Raw genomic sequence first — 22,013 nt, 5'->3', positions numbered from 1 at the left:
GTTCCGGACTGGACCAAGGGAATGCAGTGGACGTGGTGTACATGGACTTTTCAAAAGCTTTTGATACGGTGCCACACAAAAGGTTGATACATAAAATGAGAACAATGGGGATAGGGGAAAATATGTGTAGGTGGGTTAAGAGCTGGCTCAGGGATAGGAAACAAAGGGTGGTTATTAATGGAGCACACTCGGACTGGGTCACAGTTAGCAGTGGGGTACCACAGGAGTCAGTTTTGGGCCCGCTTCTTTTTAACATATTTATTAATGACCTTGTAGGGGGCATAGAGAGTAGAATTTCAATATTTGCAGATGACACTAAACTCTGCAGGGTAATCAATACAGAGGAGGACAATTTTATATTACAGGAGGATTTATGTAAACTAGAAGCTTGGGCTGATAAATGGCAAATGAGCTTTAATGGGGATAAATGTAAGGTCATGCACTTGGGTAGAACGAACAAGATGTATAATTATGTGCTTAATTGTAAAACACTGGGCAAAACTGTCACTGAAAAAGACCTGGGTGTATGGGTGGACGACAAACTCACATTTAGCGGCCAGTGTCAGGCAGCTGCTGCAAAGGCAAATAAAATAATGGGATGCATTAAAAGAAGCATAGATGCTCATGAGGAGAACATAATTTTACCTCTATAAAAGTCACTAGTGCGACCACACTTAGAATATTGTGTAGAGTTCTGGTCTCCGGTGTATAAGAAAGACTGAAAAGATAGCTGAACTGGAGCGGGTGCAGAGAAGAGCGACCAAGGTTATTAGGGAACTAGGAGGTCTGCAATACCAAGACAGGTTATTACACTTGGGGTTATTTAGTTTGGAGAATCGAAGGCTTAGGGGTGATCTTATTACAATGTATCAATATATGCGGGGACAATACCAAGACCTTTCTAATGATCTTTTTACTCTTAGACCTGTGACGGGGACAAGGGGGCATCCTCTACGTCTGGAGGAAAGAAGGTTTAAGCATACTCACAGACGCGGATTCTTTACTGTAAGAGCAGTGAGACTATGGAACTCTCTGCCATATGATGTTGTAATGAGTGATTCCCTACTAAAATTTAAGAAGGGACTGTATGCCTTTCTTGGAAAGTATAATATTACAGGGTATATATGCTAGATTCCTTAATATTGCGTTGATCGAGGGAGCTAGTCTGATTGCCGTATGTGGAGTCGGGAAGGAATTTTTTTCCCCAATGTGAAGCTTACTGTTGCCACATGGGTTTTTTTTGCCTTCCTCTGGATCAACATGTTAGGGCAAGTTAGGATAGGATATGGGTTGAACTAGATGGACTTAAAGTCTCTCTTCAACCTTAATAACTATGTTACTATGTTACTAATATTAAGTCAAGGCTTCTTCACCTTTTTTGGAGCCATCATTCCAAACTTGTATAATGTGTGTCACATGGCGCTTGCATGGATGTCTGTGATCTCACTATTATGAAGCATTTGAGCCATCTCCACTGCTATGTTTGTCATGCCATAACTGATAGACTTTCATACTCCTGGGTTCAAACCCTTGAACCTGTGTTTTGTGGTCTGCTTCTCTGTTCGCTGAGCCACAGCAGACACATATTTTCTCCTGTTATTTAGGTTCTGCTTTCTGGCTGCTACGCATAACACAGGTGTTTTCATTTGTCTGCACTATCACCTTTGGGGTGCGGCTTTATATTCTATTCCCCTGCTGGTGATAGTTTCACATGACTCTTCAGCCATTCTACTGTAGCTTAAAGCTAGTCAGTGAAAGTCCAGCTAGGATTTATGTCCTTGCTGTTTCTGTTCTTTACTCTGCACTGACCTTATGTTCCTTTTTAGGAAGTAGGCATCATATAATCTAACAGTACATACTTTATTTTGTATTTTGCGGCACTTGACGGCCTTTCAGGCAGCATAGGTCCAAGCTGCCATCTTCTAGTCTATTGTTAAGGGTATCTTTGCTCATGTAGGAACCATTAAGGACTGGTGATCAGGATCTCTAGTCTGTGTACAGGAACCAGCAGGGTCAGTTGCAGTTTTTTAGTTTGCTACCTATTTTGCCAAGTGACTTGCTATTCTATCATAACATTATTACCAGTCCTCTCCATTTTTGTGTGCTGAGAAGTCATCATGGATGCGGCGAACTCTCTGGCTGCGCAATTGCGGTCCTTGTGGTCGAAGGTAGCAGATACCAAGCAGCAACAGCAGCATGTGTTAAGCACCGCTACACATGTTCTATACAACTAAAACCGCCTTCTGAGCCTAAGGTAAATTTGCTGGAATGAGTCAACGGGGAGCAAAGTAAGATTTCCATTTTTCTTTGTTAAAGTAAGTTGTTTTTCATCTCTGTCCTGCCTCATCTGTAGGAGAGAGTCAAAGTGTGGGTATTATTCTGTAATTCCTCAGGCTTGGCCATTTTCTCTGCCTGATGATTCTCTAGTGCTTTCCTCAATTGGCACTTTTTTCTGTGCTCTGGGGCTCATTTATGACAACACCGATAAAGTTGCTCCTGTTGAATCAATGATACCCAGATTGGTTCAGAAAAATCGTAGTGTGGAGGACAACTGCTCTCAGTTCATATGCTGGGCAGTGGAAACCTCCTGGAATTTTACGAGGGTTTTTCTAGCCATATACAAGATATGATGGTTTATAATTTCTCCTGGATGTCACTGGATGAGACTAGAGTTGAGCGACTTTGGTCGGATCGGGTTTCATGAAACAAAATTTGTTTCAGATGAAACTGGTCCGACTAGGGCAAAAAAAGTCGGAGTTTTGTCCGAAACCCGACCCCAATGCAAGTCAATGGGAAATAAAAGTCGGCATTGAGCGGATGACATTCATCCACTCAATGCCGACTTTTATTCCCCATTGACTTGCATTGGGGTCGGGTTTCGGACGAAACTCCGACTTTTTTTGCCCTAGTCGGACAAGTTTCATCTGAAACAAATTTTGTTTCATGAAACCCGATCCGACCAAAGTCGCTCAACTCTAGATGAGACCATGTCACTGGAAGTGCGTTTGGACAAACGTCTTAGCAATAAGAAAGCATTCAAGGGTGGTGTTGTGACTTCTCCCTCTCATTATATTGAGGCAGGATAACTGATGCAAATTGGGGTCTTCAGACAGTTCAAAGAGGTAATTAAACTTGAAACACCTGATAGTTTCTGTCTATACTGCAGTAATACATTTCTTAAAGTTAAAGAGAAAGAAAGAAAATAATCATTAATATGTAAAGACACTGGTTCTAAAGGTTTGAGGTTATGTTTCATGCATGCTACTGGTTGTTTTTTACAGGTGTCTTTGGTTACCAAATCTGGAGTTATAGTTTCCTCTGCATTTGTTGACTCAGGTTTAGCCTTAGATCTCATTGACAGTGATTATGTTATTGAGTGTGGGTACACAGTTTCAGCTCTTGGTCATACTATTCAAGTAACTGCAATTGATACTTCTTCCCTTACCCAAATTCATATTACTACTAAGGTTGAGAACGTGTGCGTGAAAGTGGATGTGTTGCACACAGAATCTATTTCATTCATGGTTCTTCCTTCCTTGCCAGCTAAAGTTGTGTTGAGTATGCCCTGGTTGCTGAAACACAATTCTACCATCAGTTGGGACACTCGTGAGGTTAAGTCTTGGGCAAATTTTTGTTTTTTCAGTTGTTTATCTAAATTTCTGTCATCTGTGAGATCTTGTCTTCCACATTTTATTCAGAATGCTGAGAATGTTTTTTTCTGTGGCTGATTGTGAAGTTCTATCCCTGCATAGGTCTTCTGATTGTGCTCAGATGGATCCCGCTAAGGTACAGGCCGTCCTTTATTGCGTATAACCTAATAATCTGAATGCTTTATAGAGATTCTTAGGTTTTGCTAATTAATATTGCAAGTTTATTAAAGCATCACTCCAGGATTTTGTTTTTTTCAGCACTGCAGTAATGCTTTAAATGTTAGTCCCCTGTATCTGGTCATATAGCCACCCCTCGGTGTCTTCACCGTTTTTCAGCATCACTCCAATCCCGCGATGCCATCTTGTTAGTGCAGCTTCTGAGTGATCGGAAGTCAGAAGCTACATCACAAGCTCTCAATGATAGTCTGTAAAAGCCAGAACAAGGCTCTCACAGACTGGTATTGAAAAGTGACCTCCTCTCATCTCCATTAAAGAATGGAGCTGCTGGAAAGTAACTTTTCATCGGAGACTGACTGGAGTGATGCTGGAAAAAGATGAAGGCGGTGTTAGGTGAGTTTGAAATGAAGCAGAGGAATTACATTTAAAGCACCACTCCAGTGTTGCAATAAAAAAATAGCTGGAGTGGTGATTTAAGAACTTTTCAGTCATATTCAAACCTCTTCTTGATATGACCAAGAAGGGTACTGACTTTTCCTCTTGGTGTACTGAGGCTGTTGATGCTTTTGCTGTTCTTAAGACAGCCTTTTCTAAATCACCTGTTCTCAGTCAACCCAAAGTCGATTTGCCTTTTGTAGTTGAGGTAGACGCTTCTTCTGTTGTTTAGTAAAAGGACTACAGTTACTTTCATCCTTGTGATTTTTTTCTCGGAAATTCTCACAAGCAGAGTCCAACTATGATATATGCAATTGGGTACTCTTGGCTGTTAAAAGAGCTTTTGAGGAACGGAGGCATTGGTTGGAAGGGGCTAAGCATAGAATAAAGGCCCCGTTACATTTAGTGATGCACCAGCGATCCCGACCACGATATGACCTGGTCAGGATCGCTGGTGCATCGCTAAATGGTCACTAGTGAGCTGGCAAACAGGCAGATCTCACCAGCGATGCAGCAGCGGTCGGCGGTCGATACTTGCCGTCACATGCAGCGAGGGTGACATCTTCCGCCTGCGTCCATGGCTCACTCGTTGGTGCCAGCAGGAAGCCGACGACGAGAAATGGACCAGGCCGATCTCGTGCGATCACCGATAACCAGCAGGGGGGCGGTTGGAGATGAGTGTCACATGTAGCGATATAGACCCTTAACGGTCTTTACTGATTATAAAAATTTACTGTATGTTGACACTACTAAGTGCTTGAATACTAAACAGGCCCGGCGTGCCCTTTTTTTCGCTCGGTTTGATTTCTCCTTGACAAATCTTCTTGGTACCAAGAATGTTCAGGCTGATGCTTTATCACTTAGTTTTGTTCTGGAGTCGAGGGACGAAAATCCAGTCAAAATTCTTAGTGAAGTTGTGGTGGTGAGTGGTCTGGGGATTGATCTCAGACAGCGCACTGTTGAAGTTCAGGTTGGAGCACCAGAGCGTTTGCCACCTGGCAAACTTCTGGTGCCATCCTTGCTTTGCACTGATCTTCTTAACGAAGTTCATAACTCTGTGTTGGCTCATCCTGATTCCTCTGCCACTTAGAGAGATGTTTCCAGATCTTTTTGGTGGCAGAGTGCTCGAAAGAATGTTGATGAGTATGTCCATAAGTTCAGAGTTTACACCTGGTCTAAAGCCTTTTACCAGGTCCCAGGAGGAATTCTTTTGTCTAATGAGTTTGACTTGGAGGAGGACAAGGAGTATGAAATGGAACTAGTGTTGGATTCCAGACGTGACAGACGTTGACAGCAACACTGCATTAAATAGAAGGTTTTCGCTCCAAAGGATAATTCCTGGGTTGAGATTTGCATTTTGGTCGCTAAGTGAGGGAGTTCTGTCAGCGGTGACAGCAGTTGGGGATTTATGTGGGTCCAGTGGCTGCTTGTAGAAGGGGGTTCTATCATGCTTCTGTGTTCAAATCATTGAGCCTGTGTTTTGTGGTTGGCTTTGGTCCACCAGTCCACAGCAGACACACTTTTTCTCCAGTTGTTTAGGTTCTGTTATTCTGGCTGCACTGTCTGTTTAACATAACACAGATGTTTTAATTTGTCTGCCCTTTCAACTTTTGGGCACGACTTTATATTCTTTCCTCTGCTGGCATTTCCTGCTGATGATAGTTTCATGTGGATGTTCAACAATTCTGCTGCATCTTAAAGCCAGACAGTGAAATTCCAGCCAGCGTTAATCTCCTAGCTGTTTCTGTTCTTTACTCTGCACAGACGCTATGTTTCTTTTTAGGAAGTAGGCAGCATATAATCTAACAGTACGTACTTTAGTTTGTATTTCGTGGTAAACTTTACTCACTCTGGAATCTTTCCTTTTTTTCAGAAAGCTTTCCTTTTTGTAAGTCATTTACACTGTGCACTTCCACTTCTTTAGAAGGAAGGTGAAGTGATTGACGGCCTTTCAGGCAGCACAGGTCCAAGTTGTCATCTTGTAGTCTATGTTTACAGCTTTCTCACTGCTTTCTCTACCGGAACTAGCAGAATCAGTTGCAGTGTTTTAGTTTGTTACCTATTTTTCCAGGTGAATTGCTAATCTATCATAACATAGACCTTGTGACAAGTTGACTTTTTGACGCCAATATTTTGCCTGGAGATCTACCACTTGGATTTTGAATGGATGGACGGATTTCATTTCGTATTCTTCCAACTGTCATGACACTCACATGATACAGTATGGCTGAGAGACTGCTATTGATGAACTGGATGATGCTCTTTCTTGGGAAATCTCCTTCATGGCTGCTCCTCAATTCGAACTATTTACCTTTTGCTTGGGAATTAACCTAATAACACACTGAGCTATTAAAGAATGTGAGAACAGGTTGTATTTTGTAGTGATATGACAAAAATTTGCATAACTAATCATATGCTAAATTGTTGAAAGTCAAATTTATGTATGAGATGGCCAAGATGATTGTCTGCAAAGTTGGACTGGCCCACTGGAGAACCGGAGGAATCTCCGGTGGGCACATGCACTGACACCTGCTGGCATACAGGGCCAGCAACTGCCTAGGACCCCCACTGCTACAGGGGCCACCAGCCAGTGGTATGTCTCTAATATCGGCACACCACGCAGCTGCTATGGGGTGGAGCAGCAGCGGGTGACAGGAGGCAGAAGCCGGCTGCTGCAGCTAAAACCATTCCCCACTGCTAAAGAGAAATGAATATTCACTCTTCCCCACGCCCCCATGGGTGAGGAGAGGAGTGAAAATTCATGTCAATTTTAGGCTGCGTTCACACGCCGTGTTTTTTTTGGCATTTTCGCGGCGGTTTTAAACACGCGATTTTGCCGCGAAAGCGCGAAAAATAAGCATCCCATGCAATCCTATGGGATTCCGCAATGCTGTGCTAATGCTGCGTTTTTTTCCATGGCGGAATCGCTTCGTGGTAAAAAGCGCAGCATGCTCATTAATTTAGCGGAATCGCGGCGATTCCGCCCACATAGGAATGCATTGTTCTGCTTACTTTCCGCATGTGGCTGTGCCCACCATGCGAAAAGTAAGCAGAACATGTGCGGATGGTACCCACGGTCCGGAGGAGTGGAGACTGTCCTCCGGGTTCTGGGTACCATATCCCTGTAAAAAATAGAATTAAAATAAAAAATATTGTTATTCTCACCTTCCGGCGTTCCACGCAGCCTTCCCGCCTCTCTCCACACTCCCGGCATCTTTCGGTCCCAGTAATCCTTTGCGAGAATGACCGCGATGATGTTGCGGTCTCGCGGGAGCGCGACGTCTCGCGGTCATTATTTTTTTTAATTATTTTTTACATCCTATCTTTTACTACTGATGCTACATAGGCAGCATCAGTAGTAAAAAGTTGGTCACACTTGTCAAACACTATGTTTGATGAGTGTGACCAACCTGTCAATCAGTTCTCCAAGCGATGCTCCAGATCGCTTGGAAAACGCTAGCATTCTGCAAGCTAATTACGTTTGCAAATCGCTAGTTTTTCTGAGGGAAAATCGCGGGACTTTAAAATGCGATTTTCCCGCGGAATGGAATTGCGGAATTCTCGCGGTAACTTCCGCTGGAATTCCACTACGTGTGAACTTAGCCTAATAGCGGGCAGTGTTTGCCACCGGCTGCGACTAACACTGCCCACTGTCAAGGCTGGAAGACCAGGGCCCCCACTCCCCAAGGGGCCCCCAGCCCACACAGCCACTATGGGGCCATAAGTCAGGGGGCCTGGCACCAGCGCTGCCCCCTGGTGTGCACAACATTCAACTGTATGGGCATTATAGATGCCCATACAGTTGAAAGCAATAATGGAGGACACAGCTTTAGATGACGCTCCCTCTTCCATCACTCCCCTCTGCCTCTGACACAGCGGGTGCACGATGACATCATTTCATCGCATACCCGCTGTGTGCCAGGCAGACTGCAGTGCAGCTGCTGATACAAGAGCAGAGCCAGAATCAGTGGGGGAGCGAGGAGATGTGAGTATTTTTTTTATATATATATATACTGTATAGCAGTGAGTCCTGGTTGCATTATACCCTATGAGGGGGGTAGCATTATATCCTATGAGGGGTGAGGGGGCTGCAAATTCACCCTATGAGGGGGCAGCATTATACCATATGAGTGAGGGCTGCATTATACCCTATGAGGGGGGTGCATTATACCCTATGAGGGGGCAGCATTATATCCTATGAGGGGGCTGCATTATATCCTATAAGGGGGCAACATTACGCCTTATGAGGGGGCTACATCATATCCTATGAGGTGGCAGCATTATACCCTATGAGGGGACAGCATTATACCCTATGAGGGGGGCTGTATTATATCCTACGAAGGGGCTGCATTAAACCCTATGAGGGGGCTGCACTATACATTATAAGGTGGGCTGCATTATACCCTATGAGGGGGGCTGCATTATACCCTATAAGGGGATAGCATTATTCCCTATGAAGGTGGCTGCATTATACCCTATGAGGGGGCAGCATTATACCCTATGAGGGGGGCTGCATTATATTCTATGGGGGACTGTATTATACCTAATGAGGGGGTTGCATTATGCTCTGAGGGGGCTACATTATACTCTGTGGGGGGCTGCATTATACTATATGAGGCTGGCTGTATTATACCCTGTGAGGGTGCTACATTATATTTTATGGGGGCTGCATTATATTCTGTGAGGGGACTACATTATATACTATGAGGGGGCTGCATTATATTCTATGAGGTTGCTACTAAATATTCTATGAGGGGGCTACATTATATTCTATGAGGGGGCTGCATTATATTCTATGAGGTTGCTACTAAATATTCTATGAGGGGGCTACATTATATTCTATGAGGGGGCTGCATTATGCTATATGAGGGGGCTACTTTAAATTCTATGAGGGGGATACTTTATATTCTACGAGGGGGGCTACCTTAACCCCTGCTACATAATTAAGATTTGTACTACCTTATATTATACCCTGATATTATCACGTTTTACCGCACTACTGGTGGTCTTGTATTTATTTCTATGTAGCTACATAGTGGGCCCCAAGAATGATTTTCTCTGATGGGCCCAAGGTGCTCCAGTCCGACTCTGATTGTCTGTAAAATGATTGTTGTCTCCCTTTCGAAGTAGTAGTGGACGGTGAAAAATGAAGCCTTATAGTCAAAAGTTCAAAACATTGTTACCCTTTTGCTTGTCAGTGTATGTGTGTGGGATAGGCATTACCCATATACACAATAGAAATACATAGAAACACACATGCAATACTTTTGGTATTTACAATAAGACTTACACGCCAAGAGCAGATATGTAGACTGCCGCTAGGTCTTGATTGCAGGGATTAAATAAATCCATGGCTTTTCCGTCAGGGTTAAACTGAACAGCAATAAAAATATATGTTTAAAATAGGCCAATCTTTTTTCCCCGACTGCACTATACAATTAATATTTCATTACAAAATACTGTCCTCCAGTAGCAATCAGTCAAGATAGACTGGAGGATGAATCTGGACACCTGAGCTATTGACACAGTTTATACACTGGCTTGCGAAGGTATTCACCCCCTTGGATTTTTACCTATTTTGTTACATTACAACCTGTGTTCAGATATTTTTGTAATTCAATTTGTGTATGATGCATCAAATTTACATAGTCTAAGTTGGTGAAGTGAAGTGGTAATAATATAGGCATAAATTAAATTTGCATATCAAATAACTAAAAATTGGCATGTGCATATGTATTCATCCCCTTTGCGATGAAGCTTCTAAAAATTTCTGCAAGCAATTACCTACATAAGTCACATGCTTAGTGACAGGAAATCCACCTGTGTGTAATCTAAGTGTCACATGGTCTATCAGTATACACATAACTTTTCTGAAAGGCCACAGAGGCTGCAACACCATTAAGCAAGAGGCACCACTAACCAAACACCAAAATGAAGACCAAGGAGATCTCCAAACACATCAGGGACAAAGTTATTGGGAAGTACAACTCAGGGTTGGGTTATAAAAAAAATACCAATCTCTGATGATCCTCCGGAGCACAATCAAATGGAAAGAACATGGTACAACAAACCTGCCAAGAGAGGGATGCCCACCAAAACTCAGCCTGGTCAAGGAGGGCATTGATAAGAGAGAGAGCACAAAGACCAAAGGTAACCCTGATGGTGCTGCAGAGTTCACAAGCAGAGAGTGGAGTATCTGTCCATATAAAGAGGGAGAGAGAGAGAGATTTTTTTTCCTTTTCGCAGTTCGGGTATCTTTCTTTCTAAAAAGTTCAGGTCAGGTACCAGAACACGAACTTACACCGGTCTGTCCATTCTGGCATATAACCTCAATAGGCCAAACTCCATAGAGGTGGCCTTTATGGAAGAGTGGGCAGAAATAGCCTTTACTTACACAAAACTTGTATGACTGATTTTGAGTTTGACAAAAAACATATGGGAGACTCTCCAAATGCATGGAAGGTGCTGTGGTCAGATGAGACCAAAATTGAACTTTTTGGCCACCAAGGTAAATGCTATGTCTGGTGCCAAACAAACTCAGTTCATCACCCCAAGAACACCTTCCCAACAGTGAAACATGGTGGTGGCAGCATAATGCTGTGGGGATGGTTTTTTGGCAGCAGGTACAGGGAAAATGGTCTGAGATGAGGGGAAGATGGATGGTTCAAAAAACAAGAGTATTCTTGAGCAAAACCTTTTCAGTCTGTCAGTGATATGAGGCTGGGACGGAGAATCACCTTCCAACAAGACAATGACCCAAAGCATACTGCTAAAGCAACACTCGATTCGTTTAAGGGGAAACGTGTAAATGTTTTGGAGTGGCCTAGTCAAAGCCCAGACCTTAATCCAATTGAGAATCTGTGCTCAGACTTGAAGATTGCTGTTCACCAGAGGAAACCATCTAACTTGAAGGAGCTGGAGCAGTTTTGCCTTGAGGAAAGGGCAAAAATCCAAGTGGCAAGATGTGGCGCTCTGACAGAGACTTATCCAAAGCGACTTGCAACTGTAATTGCCACAAAAGGAAGCTCTTCAAAGTACTGATTTAGGGGGGTGAATAATTATACACTCTGAAGTTTTCAGTTATTTTGTCCTATTTGCTGTTTGCTGCACAAAAAAAAGGAAAACCAAATGTTCACAGTAGGCATGTTCTTTACATGACATGATGCAAACCCTCATAAAAACAGTGAAATTCCAGGTTGTTTTGTAGAAAAACACAAAACGTGGGGGAGGGAGAATACTTTCACAATCCACTGCAAAATATGTCTTGGATAATAGAATGGATAACTGTGTTGGCGTCAGTCTGAACTGTGCAAATTGTGTTTATTACTACATTTAAGGCAGGTTTCACATGTCTGATATTCAAGGTCCTAGTATGGATGTCTGCAAGAAATGCGAGTCTCCTGACCTGAACTGATTAGCCTCACAGGCAAACATTAAGTTAAAGAGTTTGGGTCAGGAGTCCTGACTTTGCAGTTGTATTTGGACTGTGAATGTCTGAGATGTACAAACTAGCCTGAGGAGCAGAAGAGAATCAAGAATTGTGTTCAGTACTACTGTTATTTCTCCCTTCTCTTTTGCTACTGTTTTTTACATACAAACAGGTTTACGAATAGGTACTGTGATAAAACACTCCGGGATCGCCTTTGCTGGGGTCAAAGGTCACGTGCGTTCAGCATGAAACTCAGGCGCAGACCTGGGATTCGTGTATAACTGACCCTGGGTCAGGTTTATTAACGGTGAAAGCAATGCAAAAGGAAATAAAACATAAAACAAATCCTTGCCTGTCTGGCACTAACTAAACAATGGACAACCTAACTACCAACTGGCGGGCTTCTCCCGTCCAGCCAAACCACAGTTGCAGTGGGCACTGCTTCCACTCACATGTGTCTCTCACACAGACAGGCTCTCTGTGTTCCCAGGCTGAGACACTCACACAACCACCTTGCATCCTTTTATATCCACCTCTCATTATTCATTAGCAAGCAGGTGCGATACTGACCAGACTAGGCCACATAGGAAAGGAATCTGGGCGAGATATACCTGCCCTCATCCACTATTCCCACATGATTCTCACATATCCCCCCCCTCTGCTCAGACCACTCTGGTCGAGCAATGACACCCGCCAAACAGTGCACTCGGGACAGGGCATCTGCATTCCCATCTGTACCCCTGGGCGGTGCTCCACCGTAAAAGTGTAGGCCTGCAGGGCAAGGAACCACCGGGTCACCCGGCTATTCCGTTCCTTGTTCAAGTGCATCCACTTGAGAGGGGCATGGTCAGTGATCAGCCTGAACTTTCGGCCCACCAGGTAATATTTGAGGGCCTCTAGAGCCCACTTAATGGCGAGGCACTCTTTTTCTACGACTGCATACCTTTGCTCGTGTTTATTCAGCTTCCTGCTGAGATAGAGGACTGGGTGTTCCACTCCGTCCCTCACTTGTGAGAGTACGGCCCCGATACCGGTATCAGAGGCATCCGTTTGTACCACAAACTCGCTGCGGAAGTCCGGAGTCACCAGTACGGGCTGAGAGCAAAGTGCCCGTTTTAGGCTATGGAAGGCTTCTTCAGCCGCTAAACTCCATTTAATCATGACGGAGTCTTTCCCTTTTGTAAGATCCGTCAGGGGGGTAGCGATGGCTGCAGAATTGGGTATGAACCGGTGATAATAGCCGGCGATCCCCAGGAAGGCTTGCACCTGCTTCTTGTTGACAGGTTGTGGCCAGTCCTGAACCGCCTGAATCTTATCAACCTGGGGTTTAACAACACCCCTCCCAATTACATACCCCAAATACCGGGCTTCTTCTTTTCCAAAGATTTTATTTGGATTTTAAAATAACAGGCAAGAATAGGGAGTAAGGGCAGGAGAGGAAGGAGGGGGGGGAGAGGATAGGGATGGGGAGGGAAAGAAAAAAGAGGAGGGACATAGGTAAAATAACAATGCAACAATATAACAATATAACAAGAGTGATATTACACTTATAGGGTACATAATGCCCAGGTCACTGGGGGTGTAAAAGGTATAAACAAAACGGCTGCGAACAAACGCATAACGAGAGATTGTAAGCCAATTAAGGCCAATCATAAGTGAGCAAATATTTAACAAGGATTAGTAGACGAAATATACAATTAAATGGTAGCGCCTAGAAGTTGGTGGTGAGAGAAATTAAGTTATAGGGGACGGAAAGGCCTTGTCCCATTTGTTCCATTTTTTATAGAATTTTCCAAACTGATTATTAATCAGAGCGAAATTCAGTTCATGTGCTCTATGTTGCTGGACTAGGTGGAAGATAACCTCTGGATTTGGGAGTATTTTGTTTTTCCAGTGGAAAGTGATGAAATTTTTTGCTACAAGACAAAGATGAATGAATATGGGTTGGAGTGCCAAGTCTAGTTCATCTAGGTTAAGGGAAAGAAGGGCCATTTGAGGGGTGAGGGTTAAAGTTTTGTTATAGAGTTTATTGAGAGAGGTAGAGATCCAAGACCAGACTGTTTTGACTCTGGGACATTCCCAAAACATATGCAATAGGTCTCCCTTGAAGCCGCAGTCTCTCCAGCAAAGGGGTGAGGATGAGTTTGAAGGACCGAAGTGTGCTAATTTTGCCGGAGTAAGGTACCAATTACTAATAGTTTTAAAGTATGTCTCTTGAAGTGGAAATGAGATTGTGGAGTTGTACGTTTTGGAGAGAGCCTCTTCCCATTGTTCAGGAGAAAAGGTGGATTTTAGGGTTTTTTCCCAGGTAACCATATAAGGGCTTTTTGACAAACTATCGTCGTTGTTGAAGGAGTCATAGAGAAAGCCATGACTCCAAAAGATTTTATGATGAGGATTGAGTAAGACTTTTATGGAAGCGTGAGTAAAGTTCATTTTTGACTTAAGAAAAGCGAGGACATTATCTTTTAAGAGGATGAATTCTAAGAATAAGGAATGAGGGACGTTAAAGTTTTTCCTTAGCGATGCAAAGTCTACGAAATTGGAGCCGTTGTGGATATCTCCCAATTTTGTGATTTTTAATTCTGGCCAAATAGTAGGGAGGGTTACGTTAGAGAGGCTAAAAATAAGAGTAAGGGGTATGTTTTTTAGAATGGGGAATTTGTGTGTCCGTCTGCTTGGTTTGGAGAATTTACACCAAGCTTGAGCAATGGCCAGGAATAGAGGGTGAGCGTTAAAGTTAGGAAGATGATTTGAGATTGCTTGAGTGATGATGTTGCTTAACTGTTTACCATTATTTAAAAATAGTTCCAAGTCAAACCAGGCCGGAGGTTCACGTTGGGAAATCCAATGGACACTTTGTTTAATCAGAAGAGTTTGATAATGGGCAATAATGTTGGGAAGGCCCATCCCCCCATTCCCTTTTTTCCTGTGTAATGATGAGGAAGAAGTCCTAGCTTTTTTTCCTCCCCACAGGAAGGTTTTGAACAAAGATTGGATGTTTGTCAGAAGTATGACCGGGATGGGCAGAGGGAGGCATCGGAGAACATATAGAATTTTTGGAAGGATGTGTGTTTTAAGGATATAATTTTTTCCCCACCAAGAGAGATTTTTCTCTTTAAAGATTAAGCAATCTTTGCTTATTGAATCTGTCAAATTTCTCAGATTTATCTTCCCCATAAGGTGGAGATTATTACAGAGGGAAATACCTAGGTAAGGAATCTCTCTGTTGCACCAGTTAAGGGATGTTTTTTCCTTTATTGCATCTGTTTGTTTAGTGTCAAGATTAAGGGGAAGGATGTTCGATTTTGACTGGTTGATTTTGTAGTTAGATAGGTCCGAGAATTTGTCTAGTTCATTGAAAACCTCAGATGAAGAGTTTTGGGGGTCAGTTAAAGTCAAAATGATGTCATCTGCAAATAGGCTGATTTTGTGTTCCTTGTGTTGGGTATGGATACCTTTAATTTTGGCATTGCTACGAATGTGTTCGGCTAAGGGTTCGAGGGCCAAGTTGAAAAGTAGGGGTGATAGAGGGCACCCCTGTCTGGTGCCGTTCGAGATAGCAAAGGGGTTTGAGATATGATTGTTGGAGGTTATTTTCGCGCTTGGGTTTGAGTATAGTGCCATAATAGTGGTCACTAATTTTTGATTGAATCCAAATTTGAAAAGAGTGTGTCTAAGGAAGTCCCAATTTATGCGGTCAAAGGCCTTCTCGGCATCTAGTGATATTAAAGTTGTTGGAGTTTTAGTAGAGTTGGCGTACCTAATAATGTTTATTAATCTCCTTGTGGCGTCTGCGGGTTGTCTCCCATGGGTGAATCCCATTTGGTCATTGGCCAGAAGATACGGGAGAAAGTTACTCAACCTATTGGCTATTATTTTGGAGAACAGTTTTATGTCTGTGTTGATGAGGGAAATGGGGCGATAATTGGTCATTAGTTCAGGGTTACCTTTAGGTTTTGGAATCAGGACAATCGAGGCCTCAAGCATTTCCTTTGGAAATAGCCCCCGGACTGCGGCAAAGTTGAATACTTCTGCAAGGTGAGGAGATAAGAGTTTACTGAAGGTTTTCTAGTATGAATTGTTGAAACCGTCGGGGCCTGGGGATTTGTGGAGGGGGAATTTGTTAATAGTATCTTCTATTTCAATAGGGGAGAAAGGGGCAGACATAAAGGCCAGGTCGTCAGTTGATAAAGAGGGAAGATTGATTGAGTTGAGGTAGTCATTGATATCTTGCGAGTTAGGTTGGGAAGAGGAAGAAGTTGGTTTGAGGTTATATAAGTTTTGGTAAAATTGGGCAAATTCGTTAACTATGTCTTGGGGGTGGGATAGAATGCCGTTTTTGGAGGTGGCTACTATTCTGTTGATTCTATTGTGAACTCTTTTATTCTTTACCCTATTTGACATGAAAGAAGTTGGTTTATTTAGTGCAGAATAATATTTAAATTTTGAGGATTTTACTACAGCATCATAAGGAGTGCTGATAAGTGATTTGAGCTTTTGTCTCAGAGTCAAGAGTTCAAGTTGGAGAGAGGAAGATTGGGAATGATGGGCTAATAATTCGGATTCTTTATAGTGGATTTTGGTTTGGACTTCCAAGATATTCCTTCTATTCTCTTTTTTAATTTTTGATGAAATATCAATGAAAATACCTCTAAGTACAGCCTTGTGGGTGCACCAATTATTGAAAGGGTTGGTTGAGGAGGATTTGTTATCTAGGAAGAATTGGGAAATGGCCTTTTCTATTTTTTGCTTGTGAAAGGTGTCGTGAAGGATGTTGGAGTTACATCTCCACATATTAGCTTTCTTAAGAGGGGGACCTAATTGAATAAGACTTTGTACTGGTGAATGATCAGAGAAGGACTTTTTGCCTATAGAAACCTCCTGGAGTCTGGGGAGCGTGAACACGTCTGTAAGGATTAGATCAATCCGGGATGCGGACTGATGTACGTCTGAAAAGAAAGTGTACTCTCTTGACGACGTGTTTAGACACCTGAAGACGTCGAAAAGTTCGTTTTTAAAGATCCACTGATTTAGGTTATTTGAGGGACTACGGGTGTGTGAGGAAGAGTCAACAGTGCTATCCGGTGTAATGTTGAAATCTCCAGCAAGAATTAGTTCACCTTTTCTAACCTTGGAAATGATTTTCAGGAGCTTGTTTAGAAAGCGAAGCTGGTGCCGGTTGGGGGCGTATAGGTTAACTAGGGTACAGATTTGTTCATTAATTTTGCAGATCAAGATGAGGTATCTACCGTTAGTATCTTTATGTTCATCTATGATTTCAAAGGGAGTTGAAGAACTTATCATAGTGATTACACCTGCTTTTTTCTGAGGGCCACAAGATGTAAAAATGTGGGGGAACTTTTTGTGGTGGAGGTGTGGATGGTTGTTAATCATGAACTTAGACTCCTGAATACATGCAATGTCAATGTGTGATCTTTCTAGTTCCCTCCAGAGGGAGAACCTCTTCCATGGGCTATTTAGGCCTTTCACATTGTAGGTGGTGAGTTTAAAACTCATGATAGTTCTAATTTGGATTAGGTATGGGGATGATCAGTAAGGAGCTATGTAGCTTGGAACCTGGAGCAAATGAATACAATGATAGAGAATAAACCAATACTCGAATACAATCGGTATGTATCGGCAAAAGAAACAACCTGTAAAGAGAAAAGTAGATTGTGAACAATAAACAGTAAACATAAGCAGAACACTAAATAATGAACTGCTACTAAGCACTCGGGGTATTACACATGGACGGGTAATAGTGAAACCCAATGTAAACGTGAAAAGAACCTAGTAGACATTAAAGTTATTTATCATTTTCCAGTATTTTGTCTTGGTCTGGAGATGGATTTTAGAAAATTGGCACCTTCCTCTGGGGTGAAGACAGGGATAACTTTGCCCTGGTGGCGGATTAGGAGCTTGAGGGGGAACCCCCAATTGTACGGGATTCCTTTATCTCTGAGGGCAGAGGTGACGCTGGAAAAGGAGCGTCTAGCGTCCAATGTGAATTTTGACAGGTCAGGAAAGACCTTCAGATCACTGTACGGGTCCGGGAATGTTTTTTGGTCCTTTAGGTACTTTAGAATTTTTTCCTTCGTTTGGAAGAAGTGTACCCTCAGGATTGTATCCCTGGGGATATCAGCTGCTAGTTTTGATGGCCGTGGAAGTCTATGAGCCCTGTCTATCTCGAGATCGGAAGAAGAGAGGTTTGGGATAGCTGTTTTGAAGATATCTTTAATATGGTCAGAGAGATGTTCTGGAGGAATGCTTTCCGGGATGCCACGTATCTTTAGATTGTTGCGGCGGCTTCTATCCTCCACGTCTGAGAGTTTGAGTTTGAGTTTGTAGACCTCAGCAGAAAGTTCCTTTAAGTCAAAGGACAAATCAGTTGATTTGCGTTCGAGTTTTTGTAGTCTCTCTTCATGATTGATAATTTTTTCAGAGAACTTTTCGAAGATTGAATTTAATTTGAGGTCAAGCTGTTTACTGTGGTCTTTGAAGTTTTTGTCCATATCCCTTCCCATTTTTTCCATTTTTTCAGATAGATTAACCAAGTATGAAAGTACGTCTCCCTGTAGCGATTCGAGACTTGCTTTGGAACCCTTTAAAGATGGAAAATCTTCTTCATAATTGTAACTTGGGAGATTTTTCTTGGCCTTGGATTTCGCGGGGGAGGAATTCGGAGAGATAACCTCTGACTCTTCGTCCGAGCCAGATTGTTCGTGTGAAGAGGTATGAACATTTCCCCACACTCCTGGAGCGCTTCTTTTAAGTCTCTGAGAAGTGTCCATCTCCACGAGGAACTGGTTATTTTTACCAGTATTTAGGGGTATGTGTTGGGGGTAGTAGGTTTGCTTTGTGGGAGAGTTAAGCCTGCGTGGTGAGCGGGATCTGCTTCTATTAGTAGTAGTAGCTCTATCGCTGTTAACTTGGCGTTGTGGGAGAGCTTTGTTGCCTCTTGGTAGGTTAGGGATTTTTGAGGCAGGAGAGGAACCTTTGTTTCTAGTGGCGCTCATTCTGGAGATAAGGAGAGATTTTATGGATGTGTAAAGCGTTGTCCGACTCACCCCCCTTGTTTGTTTTTATGTTTCCCCCTTTTTACTTGAGTAGTGGTGGCTGATTTAGAAGATATAGGTTCACAAAGAGTATGGGAAAAAGAGCTTCAACTTTTAAGATATAAGCCACCAGGTGGTGCTATTGTGCTGAGTGTTCCCCAGACCAGTCTCTCTAATAGGAATTGTGTGCTTTGAGCTTGTTGTTATCACAACTTAGCTCTCTGACCATTTAAGGGAGTGAGATTAACCCTTGCTTTTATAGTAACACAACAGGGCTTCCCACTCAGGCAGTGTGATTAACCCCTCCTCAGATTTTAGTATTTCTTGGGGCAAGAGGGATGTGAGGGTCTGTTATCCTCAGTATATACAACCACAGCGGCTCCCTGCTAATAAAGTTTGTGGTAAGTATTAAGTATTATTACTAGTCCGCTTCTTAAGCTCCCAGCCGTCTATTAAGGAAAGACCTTTCCCTGATGTTGGCACAATTAGAACCACAGCATTGCTCCCTGGCTCATAGTGAGCGGTGATCCTTGTCTCTATATCAGCGCTGGCTAGCTGATCTTTCAGAGCTTTTTCAGAGCCTGCTGTGCTCGTCAGCTCTAGGGGGATTCTGTGCCACTGCAGATGACCCACCTCTTTAGCTGCTGGCGTGGCAGGCGTGGCAGTGTCCCGGTGACGAGAATTCGGCAGTGGCACCTGCTCCTCCCGGTCTTCCTCTCCTGGTCTGCGGCGTCTCCAATGGTTGTAGATCTCCTAGGAGAGAGGGGAGGAGGAGCCAGGCCTCATGTAGAAAATTTAGTCCCTGGCTTCAGGTCTGCAATGAGGTATAGGCCGCAACATCTTCAATTAGGGCCAAAATTAGTCCAAAATGATCTTGAAAGATCCTGTAGCTTTTTGGGAAGCTAATAAAGAGGAATCTAAGCTTGGATGGTTCAAAACCGCCGCAGATTAAGTCGGATTTTGCGGGTCCAAGCTGTAAATGACAATGTCATCCAAATAGGCCGAAGCGTACCGCCTATGTGGCCTCAAGACTCGATCCATCAGTCTCTGGAAGGTCGCCGGTGCCCCGTGCAGTCCAAACGGCATATACACATACTGAAATAAACCTTCCGGCGTAGCAAATGCCGTCTTTTCTCTGGCAGCCTCAGCCAGAGGGATCTGCCAATACCCCTTTGTTAGATCTAGGGTCGTAATATACCGGGCTTTTACTAACCGATCTATTAACTCGTCGACCCGTGGCATAGGATAGGCATCAAATTTTGAGACCGCATTCAGTTTCCTGAAGTCATTGCAGAACCGGATGGTGCCGTCCGGTTTAGGAATTAGCACAATCGGGCTGGACCACGCACTGTGCGATTCCTCAATGACTCCTAACTCTAACATTGCCTTCACTTCTCGGGAAACGGCTTCACGGCGCGCTTCCGGGATTCGGTAGGGCTTTACGTGAACTGTGACACCAGGTTCCGTTACGATGTCATGTTTCATTAGCATAGTCTGCCCGGGTTTTTCTGAGAAAAACTTTTGGTTGTGAAGTAGAAATTGCCTGACCTCAGTCTTTTGCCACTCCGAGAGAGTCTCTGCAACCCGTACCTCCGGTACGGTATGCGAGCAGACAGGACAGGCCAGCTCCGCTGACAAGGCAGACCGATCCTTCCAGGGCTTTATCAGATTTACATGATAAATCTGTTCAGGTTTCCATTTACCTGCCTGGTATACTTTGTAGTTTACTTCACCAACTCTTTCCTTGATCTCAAAGGGGCCCTGCCACTTTGCCAGGAACTTACTGTCCACCGTGGGGACCAGGATCAACACCCTATCTCCGGGTGCAAATGTACGGATCTTGGCGCCCCTATCATAGATTCTTTTTTGGGCTCCTTGAGCCTGTATCATGTGTTCTTTGATGATAGGCATAACAGCCGCAATACGGTCCTGCATTTGTGTGACGTGATCTAGCACTGTTTTAAACGGAGTGACCTGACCCTCCCAGGTTTCCTTTGCAACATCTAACAGTCCGCGAGGACGTCGGGCGTACAATAACTCGAAAGGCGAAAATCCCGTGGAAGACTGGGGTACTTCCCTGATGGCAAAAAGCAAATACGGAAGTAAATAGTCCCAGTTCTTCCCATCCTTGTCTATCATCTTTCTCAGCATCTGCTTCAGAGTTTTATTGAACCGTTCGACCAACCCGTCTGTTTGAGGGTGATACACGGATGTGCGTAACGGTTCGATTTGTAACAATCGGCAGAGCTCCTTCATTACCCTGGACATAAAGGGGGTCCCCTGGTCGGTGAGGATCTGTTTTGGTATACCGACCCGACTAAACACATGCACCAGTTCCTTGGCAATCGTCTTGGTGGCCGTGTTACGCAAAGGGATGGCCTCCGGGTAACGAGTGGCATAATCCAAGATGACCAGGATATGTTGGTGTCCACGTGCAGACCGTGGAAGGGGTTCCAACTAAATCCATCCCAATCCTTTCAAACGGGACTTCAATAATAGGTAGGGGTACCAAAGGGCTACAGAACCGGGGCTTAGGTGCCGAGGCTTGGCAGTCAGGACAAGACTCACAATATACACGGATATCGTGATGCATGCCTGGCCAAACAAAACAGTGTAATATCCTTTCGGTGGTTTTTTGGACTCCCAGGTGACCCCCCATCACATGTCCGTGGGCCAGGTCCAGCACCTGCCGCCGGTAGGGTTTTGGCACGACTAATAGTTGCACCGTATCTTCCCCCTTTTTCTCTATCTGATAGAGTAAATCATTCTCCAGAACCATGTAAGGATATGCCAGCCTAGAGCCAGGTTCTACGGGTACCCCATTTATCACTTTTACATTTGTCCTAGCCTGAGAAAGGGTAGGATCCTTTATTTGCTCGCTTTGGAAGTCATCTTTCTGAACTTCTAAATCCGGCAAACGGGGAGGTGGACGGCTGTCAGCCTCCTCCTCTTCCCCGGTCTCCTCCGTATCACCCGCCATGACTGAAAACGGGAACTGCAGGTCATTTCCCGCAGACTCTTCCCCCGAGTCTTCCGGGGAGACCTCTTCCCGGGGTTCGGGACCCACACGCGCCCTGGGACAAGAATCATGTACACTATTACCCAAAGGCATCAACTGATTCTCCCACAATTGCCAGAAGTGGGGAAAATCCCGGCCCAGGATAACATCATGCAATAACGCCGGGACGAGTCCCACTTTATGTTGCACAGACCCATAGGAAGTTGTAATGCATATGACCGTGGTGAGGTACGAACAGGTGTCTC

Source organism: Dendrobates tinctorius, unplaced genomic scaffold (assembly GCF_039654945.1).
Source record: "Dendrobates tinctorius isolate UK_male_01 unplaced genomic scaffold, ASM3965494v1 ptg000067l, whole genome shotgun sequence".
Taxonomy (NCBI): Eukaryota; Metazoa; Chordata; class Amphibia; order Anura; family Dendrobatidae; genus Dendrobates; species Dendrobates tinctorius.
Note: the sequence above shows the minus strand (reverse complement) of the source record.